This window comes from Beta vulgaris, chromosome 6, assembly GCF_026745355.1.
Source record: "Beta vulgaris subsp. vulgaris cultivar EL10 chromosome 6, EL10.2, whole genome shotgun sequence".
Classification (NCBI taxonomy): Eukaryota; Viridiplantae; Streptophyta; class Magnoliopsida; order Caryophyllales; family Amaranthaceae; genus Beta; species Beta vulgaris.
Window position 1 is genome coordinate 16,929,728 of NC_079207.1, and position 13,547 is coordinate 16,943,274.

The following is a 13,547-nucleotide window of genomic DNA, read 5'->3' on the forward strand; positions in this document are numbered from 1 at the left end:
CACTATAAGAGGGGGGTGAATTATAGTGTGACAAATATACGTTATTTTTTACGGAATTATAAAACAACGAAAGGAACAAGAGAAATACACAAGAGATTTTAGCGAGGAAAAAATTCCTAGGCCCAATAGGAAAAAACAATCTCGACCACAAGGGATTTTAACTCAAACTTTTCACTATAATAGGCCAAAACAACTCTATTTACAATCCTATTACTTTTCTCTCGAGCCACAACTTAAGTTACTAAACTCAAGTTCCCAACGACAGTTCCCACAACTGTCGTTCCTCTCAAACTTCACTATAAGTTCCTTTCTCTTTCTCTTTCTCTTGCTTCACTCAAAGCTTCTCACACTTACAAGAGTTCACTCAAACCCTTTTTCTCAAAAATACACTTTGTAAAACAGTATGGAAGAGTAATAAACTCGATTAATGTAAGTATGAATTCTCTTTAGAAAAAGGCACTGACTCTTTTAGACAACTAAGACAAATTAGCTAAGTCAGACACACTTTCGTTCTAAGGTTTTAGGCGCCTATTTATAGACAATTAAGACAAGACAATTTTATCCACTAATTAATCCACTATCCCATGATCTCCATGACTTTAATTAATTAAACAATTTAAATTAAATATTCCTTGATAAGTAATTAACCCACTAATCCACTACTTAACTAAATAAGATAAGCAGTAACATATTACGTGGTTTTAGATACGTGTGGAATAATTAAACTATTTAAAAATAAATGATTTAAGAAAAAATATCTTTTTAAAATATTTAAATAAAAAATGAAAATCAGATTTTATTTAAAAAGAAAATCTTTTGATTTACTTAGAATAAAAAGATAAGATTTTAAAATAAGATATTATCCTTTTCAAACAGAAAATCATTTTAAAATCTTTTCCTAACAAACTAATAACAAACTCCCTAAAATAGTGGATCTAGTCAAACTAACCTAAAACTTCTAACTAACTTCTTAGGCGCACAAGTATTGTTAGGCGCACTACATAGGACGTTTTAGGTCTGTTCCCAACCTGTGTTCCCAAACTGTACCAACGTTTGTTCCCAACATAGGTACAGAACAGGAACTCGTAGACTTAAATAAAAGAAACCGATACAACCTTTTTACCATTTAGACTCATTAAACCTAGGAACTTAACTAGAGACTCTAAACCTTCATTCCAACTTTATAACTCAAGTTTCTTCCCTTTCCGGATCTTGTTCCCTTTTTACATTTGGGAACTTAAATACAAACTCATGCATTCTAAGCTTCCTTCATGTGAGGATAGTTGTTCCTTTGAATATCTTCACTTCAATCTTCAAGTCAAGCCTCTTCACTTCACCCTTTATTGTAGTATTCTCTTTATCCATAGGAACAATGCACGTCGCACACCTTTCATAACAAGCATTCTCAATGCTATAGGCACAACCTTTTACAATGATTCTTGCACACATAAAACTCATAAACTTTGTTAGTTAAATAACTTTAGTTTGACATCATCAAAACCATATTGGTTCAACAATTTCCCCCTTTTTGGTGATGACAAACCAAAGCAAAATAATATAAAAACTAACATAATTAGAATATAATATTATAATGCAAGATCATATTAAGTAGAGACTAGACCATAGTAAGAATAATAATCAAGTTATTTTGCCATAATCTTCCCCCTTTTGACATCATCAAAAAGTGAATTACTTTTAAAGAATTCATGATCAACCTTTCTAACTTATAGTGACACCATACCACCATAAACATAAAATTAATGGTCAAACATCAGTTAAAAATTTCAATTAGCTCAAACATCAATCTACTAATATTAGTCATCCTCATGCACATGATGATCAATTAGTCAAACACTAGGGGAAAAAAAGGAAGGGCTGCGGAGGAAGGGCTGCGCTTTTTCTAAAAGTGCAGCCCTACTAGTGAAGGGCTGCGCTTTTGTACAAAAGCGCAGCCCTACACAACAGAAGGGTTGCGCTTTTAGAAAAAGCGCAGCCCTTCTTACTTCAGAAGGGCTGCGCTTTTTCTAAAAGTGCAGCCCTACTAAATGAAGGGCTGCGCTTTTATAAAAGGCGCAGCCCTTCTGTCTAAGTAAAATTTGAAAAATTCAAGTTCGCGGGCTTCAAATATTAAGCGGGATTCGTCAAATATATCCCTCATTCTTCTCTCTCCTCTCTCACGTCCCTCATTATTCCTTTTCCTCCTTCTCTCACATCCTTCCTCCCTCTCCTCTTCTCTCTAATCCTCTCAAAAACTCCCAGAAATGTTGCGACAAAAACGCTGAAATGATTTGCACGAATCATGCCGACGGAGTCCGATTGCCTATTGTGATACCTTTTCGGAAGCAGAACGAGCCAACGAGTCAAACTTACCGCTATGCTGTGATGTTTAGGCTTTTTAAGCCATTCGAGTTCGTTTAAGCCTCCAAATAGGCATTTTAAGTTTTTCCGAAATTTTTTTTCCCCTTAAATTATGTATTAAGGTTTTGTTTTATGTATTTAAACATTATTAGGTTAATGTTTGGAGGTATTTCTTGTATTTTGAGATCTATAATGTTCTTGTATACTTCTCTTTGTTTATATATTTTGATTAATGTTCTTGTATACTTCTCTTTGTTTTGATTAATGTTCTTGTATACTTCTCTTTGTTTTGATTAATGTTCTTGTATACTTCTCTTTGTTTATTTTGATTAATGTTCTTGTATATTTCTCTTTGTATATTAGTTTTTGTTCCTTTTTTTTCATTTTCGTTTCATTCTTTTTTTTGTTTTGGGTTTAGTATTTTCGTTTCGTTTCTCTTCTCTTCTGTTTAATTTCAGAAAATGTGAGATTATGAGTAAAAAAATGTCAAAAAAGAAAATTTTTTTTTTTTTTTTTTTTGGTAGGAAGGGCTGCGCTAGTTAGGAAAAAGCGCAGCCCTTCTAGCTTAGAAGGGCTGCGCTTTTTCCTAACTAGCGCAGCCCTTCTGGGCTAGAAGGGCTGCGCTTTTTCCTAACTAGCGCAGCCCTTCTAGCTTAAGGGTTGCGCTTTTCTAGCGCAACCCTACTTAAAAAGTGAAGGGCTGCTACTGAAAGGGCTGCTGTCAAAAAGCGCAGCCCTACAGGCCTTTTTCAGCGCAGCCCTTCTTCATTTTTCCACTAGTGAAAGAAACTAAAACATGTTAAACATAAACCACCACTATTACCAAAGTGCAATCCATATAAAAGCAAACAAACGAAATGTCCAATAGAATTAAAAGAGAGGATCAAAGGCTCATTTTGTGAAGGAATGGTTGGTATAGGCTAAGTGGCAAAGATATATATGTATGAATTGGTCACTAGTTCCTCCACCATTACCTTTCCTAAACTTCTAGTTTTCTTGTGATTTGCCTTTGAAGGACACACTCGTTCCTTTCAAATAACATGTAGTTCCTTACTTCTTTTTCAATACTTTGAATATAATTCTGCTGTCTGTTCCTTATTTTGAGATTCAAGGAAATAACTGATTCCTTTTGTTTACTTTAGATTTGATACTAAAAGAACACCTTGGGACTACTAGAACCCATTTTTTGACAGCTTTGTAGAAGTAGGAACTTGAAAATTTTTGGAACTTTTTCTCTTCTCTATTACTCCCTCTCACACATCTCTCCTTTTATTCTTTTATTTTTCTCTCATATTTATTTCGTCTCCCTCAAGCTTTTCCATTTCTTTTCTTAGTTCCCCCTCAATTGTTGCATCATCATCAATATTCGCCTTTCCTTTTATCACTTCTCCATTCACAACACACACATTTAAATTGTTCAAAGCACGAACATTTAACATATTTCCCGTAGACACACCAATATTAGGAACCCCCGAAATCTTCACATTAAACTTGATTAATATTTCGGTTATAAGCGCGCCATAACCAACAACAAAGCCATTCTCAATGCAATGACCCATATGTTGAATCATCAAGGAGGGAAAATTTATGCATTTATGAGAGACTAGGCAATGAATGTAGATTAAGTCTAACATGCCAACTTGAGCATGTTTAGAGAGACGAGGTAAGATGGCTTTCTTTAAAATGTGGAACAGAATTTTGTGGTAAGGAGAAAGAAGATTGTGATCAAGAAATGTAGTGCCCTTTTTACCACCATACTTCACAATCAACTCATCAAAGAAATATCAGAAAATGGATAAGAGCCTCTTTGTTTCTTAAAGTATACATCGGTTCCCCTCACAGGAACACCGAAATTTGGGTTCCCTTCACAAGTATAGAACAATTTCCTTCTTCACCAATTGAAAAATTCTCACAAAATTCATCCATAAGTTTGGGAATTAAACTTTGTCCAAAACAATTTTTAAAAAGAAGTTCCCAACCTTGAAACTTAATCATATTAAGCAATTGACGAAAATTAACCTTCTTACACCAAGAAATATCAATGCATAAACCATGAACATACCTAGTTGCAGAGGATTTTCTTTTTGCAACCTTGGTTGTTCCTCTCTTAGGAACCGTCGATTTCCCCTCACTATTTGCATGTGGTTCCTCTACTTCCATCTCCATTGATTCTTCAATTTTCTTCCTCTTTCTTAGGACCCTTGTTGATTAGGAGAGATATCCATGGGAGTTGGAGATTCGGTATTAATGGAGGAAGGAGAGGGTTTTTCGGATTTTTGGGAAGAGAGAGAATGAGAAGGTTGTTTAGAGTTCATGATTTTGTGGAGAAGTTTTCGGTTTTAATGGAAATAGAAAAAGGAGTCATTTTTGTTTTAAGGGAAAACTAGGAAATAAAAGGAAAAAGAAACTAGTAAACCGTGTATAGTACACACGTTCTAAGGAGAAAAAAAAATAAAGAAAATAAATTAAAGAAATAAAAGATAATATCTTCCAACTAACTTGAGAGATATTAGGAAAGAGTGGTAATATGAAAATCAGATCTTTAGGAGAAAAAATCTGAACAGAATATTTTTGGATTTTTGAATTTTGAAAATTGAAAAATAAAATCTAGAATTAATACGCTGGGAACAGAAAACCATTTTAAAATCTTTTCCTAACAAACTAATAACAAACTCCCTAAAATAGTGGATCTAGTCAAACTAACCTAAAACTTCTAACTAACCTCTTAGGCGCACAAGTAATGTTAGGCGCACTACCTAGGACGTTTTAGGTCTGTTCCCAACCTGTGTTCCCAAACTGTACCAACTGATAAGTCATATTTATATATAGTTTTTAGATGTATTTAGGTCGCATTTTAGAGCATTTAGTTTCATATTTAGGTTCATTATTGCATTATATTCTTAAGTTATGCTTTTCTACTCTTACTCGGTATGTTTTTCTTGTTTTTGATGAATTTCAGGCATTGAGGACGTATTTGGAGTATGTTTAGCTAAACTTGAGGATTAGGAGCACTTGGAAAGAAGCTACAATGCATAAGGATCGTCATAGATATTTTATAGTACGAGTTTGAGCAAAAACGAAGCGGAAAATCATTAGAAGAAATGTGAAAAGGAGTCATGTATACTCTTCTGATCATAACTTTTTATGTGATTCTTAAAATCAAGTAATTCCAGAAGATTTGGAAACTAGATTTGAATAGATTTCCAACAATAGGTGGCATGCCCCGAGGAGACTTTTAGTCAAGGAGTTATGCCTTTTGGAAGATTGCACTGTTTCTGCTGGAATCTGCCACGCGTACGCGCGGATCACTAATCCGCCTATTAATGATTTAATTAAGACTTTCCTTGTAAATTACTTTCCTAGTCATATTGGGTGAATATTATTTAGATTGGGGGTTTCATTCTTTTTCTCTCTCCTCCCTGTCTCAAGTTATTTTTTAGGTTTTAGTTTTAGTTTTTCTCTCCTCTTTTTCTCTCTAGTTTTTAGTTGTAAACCCTAGTTTTCATCTCCTTCATTAATTCATGATTTCTTTTAGTTTCTTTCCTTATTTTTTGATTTGCTTTTCTTGTAGATTTAGATTTCATTATTTATTTCATGATAGAGTATTTTTATTTCTAGGGTTTGGGAATCCATGTTTATATGATATGATTATTGATTGATATTTATTCTGGTTTGATTAGTTATTGATTCTCTAATTGATTAGTGTTTTATTTTAATCTTGCAATTGATCAATTGTCTGATTAAATATTGCTAATATCGAGTCATAGATCGAGAGATAGTACTCTTTAGAGGCTTACCTACAATTAGCAAATCTGATTATGTTGAGCGACCGTACTAGCATATGTTGATTTGAGAGCGTTAATGCCTGACCAAGGATTAACCTGTGCTCTAGATATCTGATTCATTGAACCATTGATGATATTTCGATAGATTATAGTTATAAACATGGTAAACCATTACCCTAGATCCTTTTTAGTTTTGATTTTCGTAGTTTGATTATTATATTTAATATAAATATCTGTGATCTTGTTTGTTTCTCTATACCTTATAACTAGATTAAAACGACCATCTCTCTGTGGATTCGACCCTACTTACCCTACTACATTGTTAGAAGGTTTTGCAGGGAATTATTTTTTGACGGGAGTACGACAGCCTATCAAATTTTGGCGCCGTTGCCGGGGAGACGGTATAGTTTTATATAGTTTTTATTGTTGGTGAGACTAAATTGTATATACTTTTTTTTCCTTTTTGTGATTATTTTTTTTATATATAATTTTTTTTTCTATCATGGAGTCATGTTATTTTGATGATGGGGATAATTCTTTTGCTAGGCAACATAATAATAATTATTGGGATTCTCATGTTTACAGTTTTGATACATCATATCAAAATCCTCCCAATTTTTGCATGAGTTCTCCTAAAATATCTCATATGTTATGTGAACCTCGTGTATCTGTTAGTAATTCTAGAGCAATTTTTTCTTTTACTCAGTATGAGAATGAAGTGTTTTGGAATCATTATCGTAGGCTTGGTGATTTTATTGGTCCTAATCATGGAATTGAACTGTGGGATATGTGTCTAGTGATTTATGAGGGGTTAAATGATGAAACTAGGATGGTGGTAGAATGTATGTGTAATGGACGATTTCTATTCCAATCACCTGATTATTGTTGGGATTTAATTATGTGGTTGGCTAGGGATACTTATGAGTGGGAGATGTCTTCATTTGCTCTTCTACCCCAAACTTACATGACATCACCTTTAGTAGATGGTTTTGACCCCTCTTCCCAATTCGAATGTCAATCTGCTCAGAATTCTAGCCCCAATCCGTTTATTTATGATGATAATGAGGGTGGATAATAAATGAGTTATTGGGATCATGAAAATATTGAAAGAACGACTAATGTGATGGATGTTTTGCAGGAGGAAGAAGCCATGGTTGAAATTTCCTCTTTGGAGGAAAGTCAAGTTGAGCGTGAGGTGATTTATGAGTCTTTATCGGTACCACCTACTGTTTTTGAGTCTCATGTTCCATTCTCTGAAAAACTTGATATTATATCTTTTTCCCCTCTATTATACCCTCCATCGCTCCTTTCTCCTCTTTTGAATGACTTTCATGATAATGTCATGATAATGTAAATAATGTACAATTAGTTTGTCCTTCTTTTGAGTCATATAAAAAGACTAACAATTTTTCTTTTACTTCTTCTTGTAAATATAATTTTTCCTTTGATTTTTCTTTTTGTAGTTTTAGTATTTTTTTAGTACTAATTTTTTTCATTTTTCCTTTTCATTCTTATATAATATGCTCTGAGATGTCTGCGAGAACATATGATAAGCTTCTTAGAGCATTGAACTATTATGAGTGATCTACTAGTCTTCAACGGTCATGAAAGACCTTAAATTTGCGCTTCTTGGGAGGCAACTCGAGTTTTAACTTATTTTCTCTCTTCTTTTCTTTACTTTTTATTTTGATTTTTATCTTTGTTTCATCGTGTTTGAGTGATTTTACTCACTTTGATGTATGTATGTTTGTTTTTTGTTTTTTTGAAGGTGGAACGAAAAAAAAAAAAGTCGTCTAAGGCATGGTCGAAGTTGCCTGACCGGGCAGATTTCGCCCCACCGGGAGGATTTTACCCTACCCGGGCGCGCAAGCGATTTATGAGGCTGAAGATTTTTACAAAAAAAACTGGCTAAGTATTGCTTGCCCGGTCAACCGGGCGAGTTTTTGTGCTTGGCCGGGAGAGGTGAAATTTCAGAAAAACAAAAGAAACCAGCAGAATCCCCTTTCCCCTATTTGTTTCCTTCGTCCTCATGCTACTCTACTTCACGCCTTCTTCCCCCTCTCATCACAGAGCACCGACCACCGGTTCTCCTCGCCGGCACCCACCGATCTCTTCGCGACATCCTCCTGGTCTGGGCAGCAACCCAGCGCTCTCCCACATCGCCGGCCTCTTGCTCTCTGCCCAGTACCGCGCCAGTCGCGACCCACGCCCACCGTCATCCGACCATCGCATCACCATTACCGGCCTCCCCCAGCCGCACCTCCGGCAAGCAGCAGCCCCGCCAACCAGCATCTTCCAGTCACGCGTTCTTCAGCCTCACAGAAACATCGTTCACCATCCAAAACACCATAATCAACCAACCAGTAACTCCCCCTACTCCCCTCCTATGTCGCTTCGTCGCATCTCCGTGACCAAGCCACGAATTTTTTCCCACCCTGATCTTTTCTTTCTTCTTATTTCTTCTTCTTTCTCCTTTTTCTTATTTTTGCTTCTTTTTTCTTTTGTTATTATTAATCTGATTTTTTCTTTTAACTTTTCTTTGTTTTACTTTTTTCCCAATGAACTTTAATAATTTTTTTTATCAATGTTGTTATAGGATCTCTCAAGTTGGCACCAAATTGGTTCAAATTTGGCTTTGTGAAGCATTACGACACGGTTTTTGAGCACATTTGACTCTTATCCCCAATTAATTGGGCAGTAAGCATCTTTTCTCACTTATACCTGTTGTTCATGTTCATTTCGAATTTTTGCTTAAATTGTATTTTGCTGCCATCTTGTTGAGAATCTTTTGCACATTAATTGAATTATTAGTTCATTGGATGTTGGGTTTTGTGGTGTGTTGTGGTGTTGTGGTTTTGTGGGAGTGCTCGATGTTGGATGATTGTTGGGTTGGTTTTTGTTCCTTTTCTGAACTGGTTTATGCAGTGAGGACACTGCATATTCTAGCTTGGGAGAGGAATATTCTATCTTTATTGCTTTTTAGTGTAGATTTATTGCTTTCGTAGGATGTTGCACGGTTTGTACTCTTATTAGGAGTGGGAGTTTACGTGTAACCAAAAAAATTGTACTGCTTTCTTAGTTGCATTGCATATTTATCTCATTTAGATTTCATCTCATTTTAGTTGCATCTATGGGACTACTGCTAAGACTTTTTGAGAACCTTGTTGATATTTTACTACATTTGTTAAGTGTCACTCATCTTGTTCATGATACTTCATAGCACGATTGTTTCGCAACTGATTGTTTGTGGTAAGATTGATTGATCTCTCTGGCTCGATTTAACATTACTATGCAGACACCTTAACCTAAGTGAGCTTTTGTGCCTATAAACTGACATATCTGTGTCTGTTCTGTTTTTTCATGTGTGATTAGTTCCTCGTTGTTGCATTGATCTTGACTTTGACTTGGTACTCCTTGATATTTGATAGTGCATACATTTTGATATGATTGAGGCGTTTCATTTGATGATCTTAGCTCCAGAGTTATTCTTGTTTTCATATTATCCTTCCTCTAGCCCCCTTGAGCCTTTTCTGACTTTGTTTGATTAATACCTACATTACAAGCCATTGCCTCATTTGATTCTTGTCCCAAGCCTAGCTTGGGGGAGCGAGTATTAGTTTTGGTTTGGTTTGTATTGAATTGAAGTGCTCTATTTGTGGTTGAAGATGGAAAAGTATGTTTAGTGAGCTTTGAAATTGAAATGAAATTTGAAAAAAAGAAACACAAAAAAAAAGTGAAAATGAAATGAAAAAGAAGTGAAAAAGAGTTGTGAATAAAGTGAAATAAAAAGGGTTATGATTGAATTTCTTGAGTGAAAAAGGTTGTTGATTATATTTGGAGATTGTTGGTTGTTGTACGGAGTTGTTGTGATCTATCTTGGTCATGTTTTCAGTTATATGATGCTCCCCCTTCTTGGTTTTTCCACCACAATTCCCAAATTATTTCCATACCTTTAACCTCAGCCCCATTACAACCCTTAAAATCCTCTTGATCATTATATATTGTATTGTTGAGTATTAAGTGAGTCAAAAAGTCAAAGTTAAAGAGTATTTGCTTCATCTGAGTCGACTTATTTAGGTTGAGAGTCATTATTATCCCTTAAACACATGAGAGATTTGAGTGCACATAACTATAGTGAGGTCTGTCAGGTTTGGTTAAATCCAGTTGGGGAGATGGTTGTGGTATGATTGGAGAGTCGATTGCGATACATGAATGCTATGCGGCTTTGTTCGAGATTGTTTGATGCTTGGTTATGTAGTGATTATATCTTCTTGTGTTTTCAATTGAGTGTTTAGCCCTGTTGTAGTCCTATATTGTAGGTTGTCTAACTTTTCCATGTCTATGTCTTATTGCTTGAGGACAAGCAATGGTTTAGCTTGGGGGAGTTTGATAAGTCATATTTATATATAGTTTTTAGGTGCATTTAGGTTGCATTTTAGAGCATTTAGTTTCATATTTAGGTTCATTATTGCATTATATTCTTAAGTTATGCTTTTCTACTCCTATTCGGTATGTTTTCTTGTTTTTGATGAATTTCAGGCATTGATGACGTATTTGGAGTATGTTTAGCTAAACTTGAGGATTAGGAGCACTTGGAAAGAAGCTACAATGCATAAGGATCGTCATAGATATTTTATAGTACGAGTTTGAGCAAAAACGAAGCGGAAAATCATTAGAAGAAATGTGAAAAAGGAGTCACGTCTACTCTTCTGATCATAACTTTTGATGTGATTCTTAAAATCGAGTAATTCCAGCAGATTTGGAAACTAGACTTGAAGAGCTTTCCAACGATAGGTGGCACGCCGCGAGGAGACTTTTAGTCAAGGAGTTATGCCTTTGGAAGATTGCACTGTTTCTGCTGGAATCTGCCACGCGTACGCGCGGATCACTAATCCGCCTATTAATGATTTATTAAGACTTTCCTTATCTTGTAAATTACTTTCCTAGTCATATTAGGTTGAATATTATTTAGATTGGTTTTCATTCTTTTCTCTCTCCCTCCCTTCTCACGTTATTTTTAGTTTTAGTTTTAGTTTTCTCTCCTCTTTTTCTCTTAGTTTTTAGTTGTAAACCCTAGTTTTATCTCTTCATTAATTCATGATTTCTTTTAGTTTCTTTCCTTGATTTCTTTGATTTTCTTTTCTTGTAGATTTAGATTTCATTATTTATTTCATGATAGAGTAGTTTTTATTTCTAGAGTTTGGGAATCCATGTTTATATGATATGATTATTGATTGATATTTATTCGTGGTTTGATTAGTTATTGAATTCTTTAATTGATTAGTGTTTTATTGTTAATCTTGCAATCTGATCAATTGTTGATTAAATATTGTTAATATCGAGTCATAGATCGAGAGATAGTACTCTTTAGAGGCTTACCTACAATTAGCAAATCTGATTATGTTGAGCGACCGTACTAGCATATGTTGATTTGAGAGCGTTAATGCCTGACCAAGGATTAACCTGTGCTCTAGATATCTGATTATTGAACATTGATGATATTTTGATAGATTATAGTTATAAACATGGTGAACCATTACCCTAGATCCTTTTTAGTTTGATTTTCGTATTTGATTAGTTTAGAACTTTAATTCAAATATCTGTGATCTTGTTTAGTTTCTCTATACCTTATAAACTAGATTAAAACGACCATCTCTCTATGGATTCGACCCTACTTACCCTACTACATTGTTAGAAGGTTTTGCAGGAATTATTTTTGACGGGTGTACGACAGCCTATCACCAATGTCTGTTCCCAACATAGGAACAGAACAGGAACTCGTAGACTTAAATAATAGAAACTGACACAACCTTTTTACCATTTAGACTCATTAAACCTAGGAACTTAACTAGAGACTCTAAACCTTCATTCCAACTTTATAACTCAAGTTTCTTCCCTTTCAGGATCTTGTTCCCTTTTTACATTTGGGAACTTAAATACAAACTCATGCATTCTAAGCTTCCTTCATGTTAGGATAGTTGTTCCTTTGAATATCTTCACTTCAATCATCAAGTCAAGCCTCTTCACTTTAACCTTGATTGTAGTATTCTCTTTATCCATAGGAACAATGCACCTCGCACACCTTTCATAACAAGCATTCTCAATGCTATAGGCACAACCTTTTACAATGATTCTTGCACACATAAAACTCATAAACTTTGTTAGTTAAATTACTTTAGTTTGTCATCATCAAAACCATATTGGTTCAACACCGAATTTTTTCATTATTTCCTTGGATCCCTTTTGTAACCTCCCCTTAGTTACGTGGTTTAAGGATGGTTATCATCCTTATAATGGTGATTTATTCTAATCCATGATTACTCTTTATGATGGGATTTTTCATTATTCATTGTCATGTGTTTAATTGGATTGATTATGATCATTGGATTCTTTAGAGTTCTTTGATTTCTTTGGGATGTTACTTCTCCTTCTCTACTCCTATAAACATGATTCATTTTCTGATTTTGGAAAACACATATTTTATTCTCTCTCTTCTTCTTTCTTTCTCTCTTTTGGGCATAAGTTTTAGTGACTTCATCTCACACCCAAGAGTGCTATTGTGTGTTGAAAGTTGTATAAACCTTTGGGAACGAATCGATGATTACAATTATATACCTCAATTGCAACGAATTTTGGTTTCAAGGCAGTCGTTTATTTACCACGGCATAACACGTTCTTAATATATATTTGTTCATATCTTGTTCTTCATTCAAGCCTTGAAAACCTTTAAATACAACAAGTAGTACTTGGTTTAATAGTAAGGTTTGTATCTCACAATGAGGTTGTGGGATGAAACCCAACTAGAGGTACTTTGTGGGTGAGATTATCTTACCTTCTCTCAATGTTAATTTTGTATAAACGGGGAATAAAGCAAAAGTAGGTAGAACTAAAATTTGAAATAACTAAAATTTTGCCAACTAAAAGACAGCTTTGCTTACGCAAATATCCCTTGAGGTTAAGCCTATATATATTATGCTCTTAGTAGACTAGTACTAGTAAGTAGTAAACTGTAGTCCAAAAGTGATTTACCTAAGTTAGGTGTAAAAAATATAGTATTATTATGTTTTACTCCTAAGTTCTAACACTATTCACTATTCACTATTCTTTTCAATATTCATTTTCATAAGATTAACTTTTTACAATTTCTATTTGTCCATATTTGAAAGTATTAATGCTTAAAGTTATGTATTGACAATCGTATTACCATTTCAATTTCTTCGAGTACAACTACTAAAAACGGAGGTGCAATAGAGACAAGTCAAAGGAAAATTCAATACAAAGAGAGTTTAAACTTTAAAGTAACAAGAGAGGAAAGTTAAAGTTAAAAGGAGTTCATAGGACAATGTAGGAGCTGCTAATATACAAGATACAATATTTCAAGTTGTATCATTGTATGTCTTTGAG